Raw genomic sequence first — 12607 nt, 5'->3', positions numbered from 1 at the left:
TCCATATACACTAGCAATACACATTGGGGCTAAGGAACCACATAGCTGGCTGCAGCATAAAAGCTCTGCAAGTAAAAAGTGTCGGAAACGCGTCACGGTTTTTCTTGTAGTGCTTTTCACAGTAAGTCCACAGAGGTCTCCGGTCTGTGACAGATTTGTTATGCCAGGTTTTTGGTGTACAAGACATAAAAAAGTTTGTTTTTGCAAATCAGGTTTTGCGCAAAAATTTGTGACTTTCTGTTTTGTACCACCCATTGATTTACACTTGAGATCATTTACAGCAGTTTACTGGCATATATAATCCAGAGATCTACGCAATATACATTTCAGATTTCAGTGTGCAGACACATAGCTTGGTGAAGGATGTTCTGGATTTATAAAGAGATGTCTGTCTGCTTATAAATGGGGTGCACCCTTTGGCAGTGCTCCGGATATTAATACTGGCACCAGTGGCATAACTAGAAATGGCTGGGCCCCATGGCGAACTTTTGACATGCCCCCCCCCCCCCAACCGACACCGACGCCGAAGACCTCGACCGACTCCCTCCTCCGCACTCTATTATGTCCCTTAGTAAGCCCTGCACACAGTATTATGTCCCATAGTGGCCTCAGTACACAGTATTATGTCCCTTAGTGGCCCCTGCACACAGTATTATCCCCCATAGTGGCCCCTGCACACAGTATTATGCCCCATAGTGATCCCTGCACACAGTATTATGCCCCATAGTGTCCCCTGCACACAGTATTATACCCCATAGTGGCCCCTGCACACAATATTATACCCCATATTGGGCCCTGCACACAGTATTATCCCCCATAGTGGCCCCTGCACACAGTATTATACCCCATAGTGGGCCCTGCACACAGTATTATCCCCCATAGTGGCCCCTGCACACAGTATTATAGCACATAGTGGACACCCATAAACAATTATTATACTCTGGGGTCTTTTTAGACTCCAGAGTATAATAATCGGAGACCTTCTTCTCCGCTGCTGTGCTTCTTCTATGACGTCGGACGTCACATGACCCGGGAAGCAGGCCGGGTTCATGTGACGTCAAACAACTAGGAACGAGGCCTGGCCAGGATCGTGGAGAGGTAAGTAACAGTGTTTTTTACGTTCCCTTACCTCTCCCGGTCTGCCGATCATTATACTTGGGGGTCTGCAAAGATTTGTGGGGCCCGCAGTGTCACTTACCGATCCCGGCCCAGCCAGGATCGGCAAGTAAATAGGGCCCGTAATGGCATATTAAACGGCCTAATACAGGAAGAGGTTTGTTAGCGTAGCCGAGCTATGGAATGTTCTAGCCCGAGAGATAGTAATGGTGGAAACTATGAGAGCTTCAAAATAAAGCACTAAATTCACAACTATCAGATGAACGTGGACACTCTATGCAACTATTGATGTAGCCAAAATAGCAGTACAACTTGTGCTGAAATTCTGATGTAAGGCTTATGCCCTGTTCATGAATATTATATTACTTTTCATTGGACATATCAAATATTTATTGGAACTTACAGTACTAATATCTAACAAAATTTGCTGAATTGAAGTCCATATTATATTTATGCAGATGGCATTGTAAAGATATATAATGTATGGATCCAGATGGTAGAGTACGTCTGTACTTATGGGCATATTTCAGAATGGATGATATCTGTAGATTGCATTTAAAACTAATTGTATGTGTATTCAACACAGATGTTTACACCACATGGGACGCTGGCCTTAGGCAAAAACCACAGCGTTTTACAGTCCCACATTGTAGAGGAAATGCTGTGATTTCCAAAACTGTTGTGTTTTTGGAAATCACGGCATGTCAGTTATACCTATGGAAATGCTGGCGGTTTCCCTACAGGTATAATTGAAGGAAAACTCTGCAGACTGTCTGTGAAAAGCCCCATGGGAAAAACCACAGTGTGTTTCTGGCAGTTTTTCCTGCAGCGCTCTTTGGCTGTGGCACGCGTATGTGAGACCCTAGCCTCACAGATCCTTTCAGATGACTGAGCGTTATTCAATTTTAACCTGATGGACTGCACACATACATACTTATGGAAGTCGGAGAGGTCATACATTCCTCAGGTTTCTCATGTGGACCCTTCCTCCTTATGAGAAAAGTGTTAGAGCCTGCCTGATCTATCCCAGGCCCGAAAAGTACATTCAATATACAGTCCACATTTGTATACTGATGCTTCATTGTCCTGTATTGGTTTCTTTCCATCCTCTGTTGTGGCTCACAGTAAGTAAACAATACCACAAACCTCGATTGGTTTAGGGACTGGTGACCTGCATGTCGGACCCCCTCAGATCCAATAATTTACGATAAGCCATCAATGTTAGAAATCGGATATCCCTTTAACCTCAAACAATAGGAGAGAGATCCCTGGGCTTGTTTGGTACTATAGTCCAGTCATCTTTTAATAAGTAAGGCAATAAGATATGATAATCCTTTAATAGTCCCACCATGGGGAAATTCAGTGTGTTATAGCAGCATGGATAATATAATAATATATTTCAAGAAAGAACACATACAAGCTCATAGCAGATAGAAAAGATATAAGATGTCATAGCAACTAGGAAGAAAAAAAAAAAAAAGACTCAGGATCATTTAGTTCTCTGTGCGGAGTGATCATCGCTTAGCCTAATGTAGATTATACAGCGTGACCACGGTTGGGGGGAAGGATCTCTGATAGCGTTCCTTCTCACACTTGGGGTGAAGCAGTCCGTCACTGACAGTACTGCCCAGTGCTGTCATGGTCTCATAAATGGGATGGGAGTTGTTCTCCAGCATGGAGCTCATCACGGACAGTATCCTTCTGTCACCCACCACCTGTACTGGGTCCAGGGGTTTCCCCAGGACAGAGCTGGCCCTTCTAACCAGCCAGTCAAGTCTGATTCTGTCCCTGACTGGTATGTTACTCCCCCCTGGACTCCACAGGCCCTCAGTCTCCTTAGCAGGTAGAGCCCTTTCTGTGCCCCACATCCCAGTGATTAGCCCAGTCCAGCTTATTACTGAGGAGCACACCCAGGTACTTGTAGGTCTTGACAATATACAGTAATGAAGCTGTATGAGCCCATCACCAGCTGGTATCTGTGAATGTACCGATACCAAGTGCAATTGAGCACAGGGTAACTTCTGGAATGAAGGCTCACGTTCTGAGGAATAAAGTAGGAAGGATAGCTGAGGATAAGAGATGTTAATGCAATGTGTGGAGGTGTAGAAAAATGTGATCAGGTCATGTGATAAGACTGACTAATCAGATGTGTATTGACGGCATATTTGAAGCTGCAGTAGTTGAGTATTAATCTGATTGTTCAGGGTAAGGCATTCCAGAACACCAGTGCAGTTTAATAAAAGTCTTGAAGATGTTTGGATAATATAGGAAGTCTAAGGTCTTTGGGAAAGAAGGGTTAGGGTGGTAGACAGTGACAAGGAAGGAAATGTAGGGAGGTGCAGTGCTATGGATGGATTTATGGGTGAGTGTGCTAATTTTAGATTGTATTTGTGGTGGATGGGCAACCAGTGCAGTGACTGACACAAGGAAGATGCTTCTGTGTACTGGTTTAACAGAAATATGAGTCTGGCGGCTACATTCAGGACAGATTGCAAAGGGGAGAATTTAGTAAAAGGAAGCCCAATTAGAAGAGAATTGCAATAGTTAAGATGAAAGAGAATCAGAGTGACAATGTGGTTTTTTTTAATGTTTCCACGGTGAGGAAAAGAATTTTAGAGATGTTTTTCATGTGCAGGTAACAAGAGCTTGTAAATGTCTGAATATGTGGGGTGAAGGTACGATCAGAGTAAAATACAACCCCAATACAGTGGGCATACTACATCCGTGTAATAGTAAAGCTTCAGACAGAAATGGAGATATCAGGGTTAGGTCAGTTAGTGGATGAAGAAAACACAAGAAGGACAGTTTTTGAATGATTCAGTTTCAGATAAAAAGAAGACATAATGGTAGAGACAGCAGAGAGACAGTCACTGGTGTTTTGTAATAAAGTAGGGCTGATATCACAGCATGAAGTACACACGTGGACAAAATTGTTGTTACCCCTTATTTAATGAAAGAAAACCCATAATGGTCACAGAAATAACTTGAATCTGACAAAAGTAATAATAATTAAAAATTGTTGAAAATCCACAAAAAATCTGGGAGGATGTCCTATGGACAGATGAGACAAAAATCGAACTATTTGGCAAGACACATCAGTTCTATGTTCACAGACCGAAAAATGAATCATATCTTGAAAAGAACACTGTCCCTACTGTGAAACATGGAGGAGGCTCTGTTATATTCTGGGGCTGCTTTGCTGCATCTGGCACAGGGTGTCTTGAATTTGTGCAGGGTACAATGAAATCTCAAGACTATCAAGGGATTCTAGAGAGAAATGTGTTGCCCAGTGTCAGAAAGCTTGTTCTCAGTCGCAGATCATGGGTCTTGCAACAGGTCAATGACCCAAAACTCACAGCTAAAAGCACCCAAGAATGGCTAAGAGGAAAACATTGGACTATTCTGAAGTGGCCTTCTATGAGCCCTGACCTAAATTCTATTGAGTATCTTTGGAAGGAGCTGAAACATGCCGTCTGGAAAAGGCCCCTTCAAACCCAAGACAACTGGAGCAGTTTACTCATGAGGAGTGGCTCAAAATACCCGCTGAGAGGTGCAGAAGTCTCATTGACAGTTACAGGAATCGTGTGATTGCAGTGATTGTCTCAAAAGGTTGTGCAACAAAATATTAAGTTATAGGAACCATCATTTCTAGCCAGGTCTGTTTCATGATCTTTAAAAAATTCTGTTGAAGTATGGTTGAAAAGCAATGTCTGACTTTCATTCGTTCATTTTCACAGAATTTTTATTTACTATTACTTTTGTCAGATTCAAGTTATTTCTGTGACCATTGTGGGTTTTTCTTTCATTACACGAGAATAAACCAAGCGTTCCAGGAGTTTAGAGATGAATGGGAGGTTAGTGACGAGTCGATAGCAGCACAGAATGGGTGGAGGGAGGGTTTTTTTCAGTAGTGGGGTTATGACAGCATGTCTGAAGGAGAAGGGAAAGATTCCAGAAGAGGGAGAGAGGTTAAATATTTTAATAATATTATGTCTTTTTGATAAGCAGTGTACTATGAGACAGTACACTGAAGAACACAGTATGTATTTGTCTTATAGGGAGGGGATAAGGATCCAATGAAGGGCCTTGGGCACAAGGACTATATACAGGATATTGCTACATGAGCAGCAACAAATTCACTCAGCTGTAAATCTAAGATTTTATCCTTTACAGCTTCCAGGAGCTCATATTTTCACTTTAGAGCTGAAGGTTTCATATGAACCATGTCCTTGCTTTTCGGTGTTACTGCGATGAATTCAGTATAATTTTTTTTTACAAATGAAAAACAAATAATTGAAAAAAATATTGACCATTCTAACTTACTGGGTTAGTAATATGAACAAGCTTAGACCTCTACCGCTAAAGAAATCTCTTACACGCAACCCTAGTCATACTTTTATCTTGATCTGTCTTCATAGTTTAATCCATGCATAACCCAAAGGGACTAAAGATCAAAGGATATAAAATGCACAGACCAGTTCCACATGTCTGATTCACGTAAGCTGCATTAACTCCTGCCAACTCAACAATTTGTATCCAATCCCATATTACAGCACATTACGCTATTCCCTATAGTTGCCCTGGAGTCATTTCTCTACACTAGCATGTAATGTTGTGATGATTGGTGCGGAACGTAAATTACTTTGCATTTCATCCTGCCTTAGACTAGATATGTAACCGTTACATGAGAAAGGACTGTGCCTGGTAAACAAATCTGGATATATATATATATATATACTGTATATTTGTAGATTAATTTTATGCAACGTTTATGTAAATGCAATCTGTGCAAACTCCTTATAAAACAGCTATTATATGACACGTGAAGGTTACCTGACCGCTAAAACAGCATGGCTGGATGAATCATTACTTTACAGAGGGAACACTGACTAAAGATATGTGTTATTGGATAGTGTAATGTAATATAACACTACGGATAAAAATATTCATCAGCAAATGAAACAGAAAAAAAATGTGATGCATTCTTACCACAGATGAAGATTTGACAATGGCAGACATGACTCACCCTCATACTCATTGTCTTTGTCATGTATGGAATAATTTGCCACGTCTATAATCTTCAATTGGATCTTCTCCATCATTTGAACTTTTATCTGGCAGTAAAAACCCTGATGAAATATTTACTATCCATATATTTTTAATAATCCTTTGCTAGGATAAAGAGATCTGAGATCTGTATTTTGGGTTCTGTCCCAGTTGGTGGGTCCTGATTTGAACTCCATAGACAGAGATAAATCCATTGGTTCCAATCTCCACCATTCAGGCTGTGGCTATCTGCAGCATGGAGACATTATGAGTGTCGAGCTGAGTAAACATTAGAGCTGGAGACCAGTCAGCTCCATGGGAAAAGGAGTAGGTGAGTATTATACATTATACTGCGTGGAGCCACTTGGAGACATTATAACGTGTGATGACAACCATGCAGGCATCAACACCATGTGTTATACATTGAAGGGCAATATTACTTTGGGTACAAAGGGACTCAGGGTGGGGTCAAAGGGGACATGGTCAGAGTTAAGGGCATAGTTTGAAGGGGTTTTCTGGGTTGTCAAGGGAGAGGAGGAGCCAGCCCCCCTGGAGAAATTGATGTTTTGTGCCCACAAAATCCGGACAGGAAGACTGGTAAGTATGATGGGGTAGGGTGGTATTGGTGATGTTCCGTTTCCAGAAAAAGTGCCTGGGGCGAGGGGAGGGTGTCTAGCTTAGTGTAGAACCAAGATGGTTTTTTTCCCCTTTAACACAAAAACGTTGACTTTGTGTGTGTTGACAAACTTGTTCTTCATGTTCTTCTGTCCTTTGTTAGGAAGTAAACCTTTAGTGGTTGTGGGGAGGCCCACTTAAGAAACCTTTACACTTTGTCTACAAATGTGTTAAAAGAACATTACAAGTATAACCGCATTCGACAATGACTGGAAAAAAGCACAAAACATCGGGTCAGAATGCTAACAGATTTGTCTTGTGGTCAGTATCACTGTGGATGACAATGCTAGTTCAATGCTAAGGACTCTCTAGTGCAGACTTAACCATCATTTACAATGGAAAAATAGTAAGTCTTTACGTTTCAACCCCATACTACCCCCAAACCTGGGAATTACTTCCTTTGTACGAGAAACCTAATTTTGAAGCACGCCATCTGCTAGGGCTTAGAGGACGGGCTCCGACATCTCACAGCCGAATAGATTTAGTATGAGGTATTCTAAAGTTAATGCAAATTATAGCAAAAATCTATGCTACAAAACAGGGCATCTCTATTATGGTAGATATTTAGTTCATTCTGTATTACTACAATAGATCTCTATCTCACCAAGGACATCTAGCTTGTTCTACACAATTGCACTGAGCATTGCAGTACAGTCTGAAAAGAGCATTTTATATAAAGTTCCCTTATTTTATAAGCATAATAAAATTGTTGTCTGCAGGGTGAAATATGTAGTCAATATATTTTTCAACAATAAAGTTAGGTTCTCCAGATGGTTTTCTATTATGTCTTGGCTGATTTTCAAAACATGTTGAATTTTCTACATTCATGTACAGTGGTATTTTGCAAGATTGAAAATCATTGTTTTGCCAAATTCTTGGAATAATGCAAAAAAAGTATTTTAAAGGGGTATTCCAGTTCTTTCAAGTAACATGCAAAAGAAAGTGCTCACCGCTTTATGGTGAATATCATGGTAACCCCAGTTTCATTGCTCCAGTGAGTATCTGTCAGATCAGCAGAGTATATATATAGTCCAAGAAAATAAAGGGAACCAGCATTTGGGAGAAAAATTATTCTTTATTGGTAATAATTTATATCTATGTGTTTCGGACCTCTGCGGTCCTTGTTGATCACCACAGTGTTAAGTGTTTAGTTTAGGCAGTGATCGGAAAAGAATGTTTGCTCTGATGACGATTTGGACGATCATCACTACACTAAAGGGACCTTAAGAGATAACTATAACAGAGGACTGAACCTTGAATTCATTGAGTGAAATGGTTTGTCCAGTTTCAGACCAATATTGAGAGACAAATGTTATTGTTTGTATAATGCTCAGTTATGCAGTTTCCCTATAAACATTCTGTACAAATTTCTCACGGTTTTCTAGATATCTTCTTGTTTTCATTCATTCAGTTTACTCCTGGTGGATAAAAATCAGTCCATGATCATGTGATAGAGATGTAGAAAATAGAGATGTGGAAAACTGTCAGGAATTGATATAGAAAGTATATTGGAAAATTGTTTATCTTCTTATTGTATAAACCATAACATTTGTCTCTCAATATTGGTCTGAAAGTGAACAACCCTTTTAAGGTTTTGGACAGCACCTCTAACTGCCGGAGCTGCTACACTAATATGTATGTCTGTGCTGACATTGAAGAGGGCGGAAAGTAGCAAGGAGTGCGTCGGAGCCTAGGAAAAGTGAGTAACACCATTTTTTGTGTTCCTTCACTTCCCCTGGGCCTCTGAGCCTTATAATCTGGGGCCTGAAAAGACCCCAGATTATAATATTAGTTTGTGGGGGCATAATACTATATGGAGGGGTCCCTGTGGGACATAACACCGTGTACAGGGGCCACTGTGGGACTTAATACCATATGAAGGGGCCAGTGTGGGACATAATACTGTGTGGAGGAGCTACTGTGAGACATAATACCATGTGCAGAGGCCACTGCGGGACATTATACTGCGTGGAATGGCTGCTATGGGACATTATACTGTCTGGAGGACACTTTGGGACATTATACTGTGTGGAATGACTGCTATGGGACATTATACTGTCTGGAGGATACTTTGGGACATTATAGTGTGTGTAAATGGGGAGTTCTATAGTGTGGGGGCCAGGAAAGAGGGCTATATGCCGTGGGGGGGAGGCAAATCAAAAGCTTGCTAGGGGGCCCAGTCTTACGCCCTTGTCAATGACTGTAGGTAGATATTGGTTGTAACTAGCCAATAATTATTCTAGCCTTCATCCATTCACGTTAAAATGAAGATGTTACATCTCAAACTGAACTGGTGATGGTGTTATTCTAAAAAAGGAAAAACTGGGCATAAAAACATAGGACAATAAACCTCTGTTTGTTACAAAACAGCCACAAAATTAAAACATTAAAAAAGTAAATGTTTTAGCTGTTAAATTTACATATGTTACAAATGATTTCCCACAAATGAATCTGAAGACCCATAAAACTCCTGAACTGGTTAAAATATAGGAGGAGCCAAAGAATAAGAGAGTAATCGGTTCCGGTCTCTATACATGTAATAATAAGTGTGAATAGCTGGATATGTTGGTAAAACAAATAACTTCAATCATCTGTCATATGAGAAAATAAATCTAGTCTCCATATTGTTAAACTATAAGAAGAAATCTACAGCATGTGGTCTGAAGCGAGTACAGAAAAGCCTTTAAGTATAAAAGTTAAACATTTTTTATGAATTACAGTCCATGAAGCTTTTTTTCCATGTTTTAGCACAGCTTGCTTGAAGGTGGCTGGAATCCAATAGACTAATCCAGGCAATAGTTCAGTGCAGCCTTTTGGATAGCATACATTGAAATCACTTATATTTAAGGTAGTCAGTGAAGGATGTGATTATTAGAAAATACCTAGCTGATCATATAAAGGAGGCCAGACAGCTCAAACCAAGGAACCAAGGAGGCTTTCCCCAAGATGTCTGCTCTGCCAACCCACTTATGCACTAAAAAGAAAAATGTTCTCTTCAAACACCTTCATGGTGATGGAATATTTAATTGCAGTCCAGACTATATACCATGTGGTTTATTATGGCAGAGAACATTTTTCTTTTCAGTTGATCATCATATGTACTGAAGCCAGGGCCGCCATCAGGAATTTTGGGGCCCCATACAGCCTAAGTGTCTGCCCCCCCCCCCCCCCGCCATTTTAAAACTACTTTTACTACCTTCTAACATCTTTCCATTGCCCCCTGTACCTGTAAATGATGTCCCCTGGCAGGGCCGGCTCCAGGTTTTTATGGGCCCCTCGGCGACAGAGCCTCAGTGGGCCCCCTTGTAAAGGAGGCGGGGGAGTCCAGACACTGTGCATCGCAGTAAAGCGAGTGACGTCACGCAGGAGTGTGGCGTCACCAATGCCATACCTCTCAACATCTGAAGAATAGAAAGAGGGGCAAAATGTGTGGCTTTTATGTTGACTCCGCCCATTCTCATTCATTTTTCATGTGCTCCCACACAGTATAATCCTCCTACAGTCACCCGTAAATTATATGCCCCCCTCCAGCTCTCCCCCAGTTTCATATACACCCTTCCTCTGCCCCCAGTTTCATGTCCCCCCCTCCATCTCTGTCCCCAGTTTCATGTCCTCACATCTCTGCCCCCAGATTAATGTCCCCTCCATCTCTGCCCCCAGATTCATGTCTCCCCCTTCATCTGCCCAGTTTCATGTCCCCCGTCTCTGCCCCAGTGTCATGCTGTTCCACCCCCCCATCTGCCCCAGTGTCATGCCGTTCTCCCCCCTTCATCTGCCCCAGTGTCATGCGTTCCCCCCTCGCCTTCATTTGTCCCCCAGTTTCATTGGGCCCCCTCCATCTCTGTCCCAGTTTCATGCCGTTCTCCCCCCCTTTATCTGCCCACAGTTTCACGTCCCCCCCTTCTCTGCCCCAGTGTCATGCTGTTCCCTCCCCCCTCATCTGCCCCAGTGTCATGCCGTTTCCCCCCCCTCCCCTTCATTTGCCTCCCAGTTTCATGGGCCTCCTTCATTATGTTCCACCTTAATGTTTAATACAAAACAAACACACTCACCTTCCATCGCTCCCCCGCCGCTCCTCTCTCCACTCTCCGCTCTCTCACTCCATTCACATAGTTGTAGGCACAATGTGATGTCATCACATCGCGCCTACACACGCCGAAGCCGGCCCGCAGCGTTAAAGCAGGAGCTGAGCTCACAGCTCCTGCTTTAATCGCCTATGTATTCAGCTCCTCGGTGTCCGAGGAGCGAGGAGCTGGAGCTCGGCGCTGCTTACTGGGCGCAATGACTGCTGCGGGCGCCAGGGGGCCGGCACACGGTGGCGGGCCAAAACTGCTCCCCCCCCATTTTTCATTTTGGCCGGGCCCCTGACGCCAGTAGTAGTAATACTGGCCTTTCGGCAGCCATGACTGAAGCTATTGAGGCATCCCTAGGTCCCAAAGTCTAAGACTTCAGAGCCAAGAGTCCACAACAATCTTAGAGCCCAGTTCTCGATGTATTACGCCTCCATCCATCTCTGATTAGCCTTAAAAACACCTTCTGCTCATTATCCCATTTGTGATTTCTGGACGGGTAATCTTATATATTGTGTCCAGGTGTAAAAGTCTCTTTCTTTTTTTATTCTAACTCTTGTGGTATCTTCATCTTAAGCATGTCATTATTTCTTTGATGTCCTCACTTTCTGTGTGGGGGTCTAATTCAGATGATGAAGTTATTGTATATATATATATATATATATATATATATATATATATATTTATTTATTTTACAGGTGTGGATGTTAAAGAAACACCGACATCGCCAGAAAAGCACCAATTTTGTGCATGCAAATTAAATAGGCGTTTACATAAAAATATAATTTTCTATCCCCCTCCAACTACACACTGCCAGAACTCAAACTACAATCTACCCTGGAGACCAAAGTCTCCTCAAACCACTGGATTGAGAGCAGGGGAAGCGTTGACCACTTGTGCCAGCGTGTCCATACACCAAGCAAAAAAAAATTGCTTCCCCAGACTCCATGTATTAACGTGATGATATTATTGATAAGATGATATTATATTAGCTTCTTTATTCTTCTATTGTCAGTGTGGACTCTCATAGTCTGTCTCACAGGAATGAGTTGGGGAACTGATTTCAGCAGAATACAGCAGCTAGTATGTTTTTACATTTAGGAAAAAAAAAAATTCTGAGACTGAAGAAGCATTTTTTCTTAAAAATTTCTGTTTAGCTACTTCTTAGACACAGCAATTTCTTCTGTCCTAGGAACCACTAATATCTGCCAGTACAACTTGTGCAGGGCTTATCTGGAGGCCCTGGGGAAACTGATCTGATATGCAGCAGTATGAGAGTAGATAGCCAGCTTATTTTCTAATCGAGAGTCTGGAAAAACTGGTTGACAAATGTTTGTCCTAGTCGTTGTCATCCAACTGTGGAGGAAATTGTTATAAGCATGGAATAGGCGAATTACAATTTTGAACAACCTGTTCTCTGTTCCAACATGGTTGCCAGCTATCAAAAGTTACTGGATAGTGAATAATATTGGCAGAGGTTTTTTTCAATTTTCATAAAAAATCCTTTATGTGCCTGTGCGTCCTCCAGGTTATGCTGAATTTAATTCTCATCATTTTACAGTGAATCTTAATGCACTCATGTCAGTATTATAAGCTATACATACCTGTATGTTACAATGAGCCATCTTGGTTTTCCAATCTATCTATAAAAAATCTGTCTGTGATTCTTGGATATGTTGTTTAGAAAAAAAATAAACATA

Source organism: Leptodactylus fuscus, chromosome 2 (genome assembly GCF_031893055.1).
Source record: "Leptodactylus fuscus isolate aLepFus1 chromosome 2, aLepFus1.hap2, whole genome shotgun sequence".
Taxonomy (NCBI): Eukaryota; Metazoa; Chordata; class Amphibia; order Anura; family Leptodactylidae; genus Leptodactylus; species Leptodactylus fuscus.
This window is presented reverse-complemented; position numbering follows the sequence as displayed.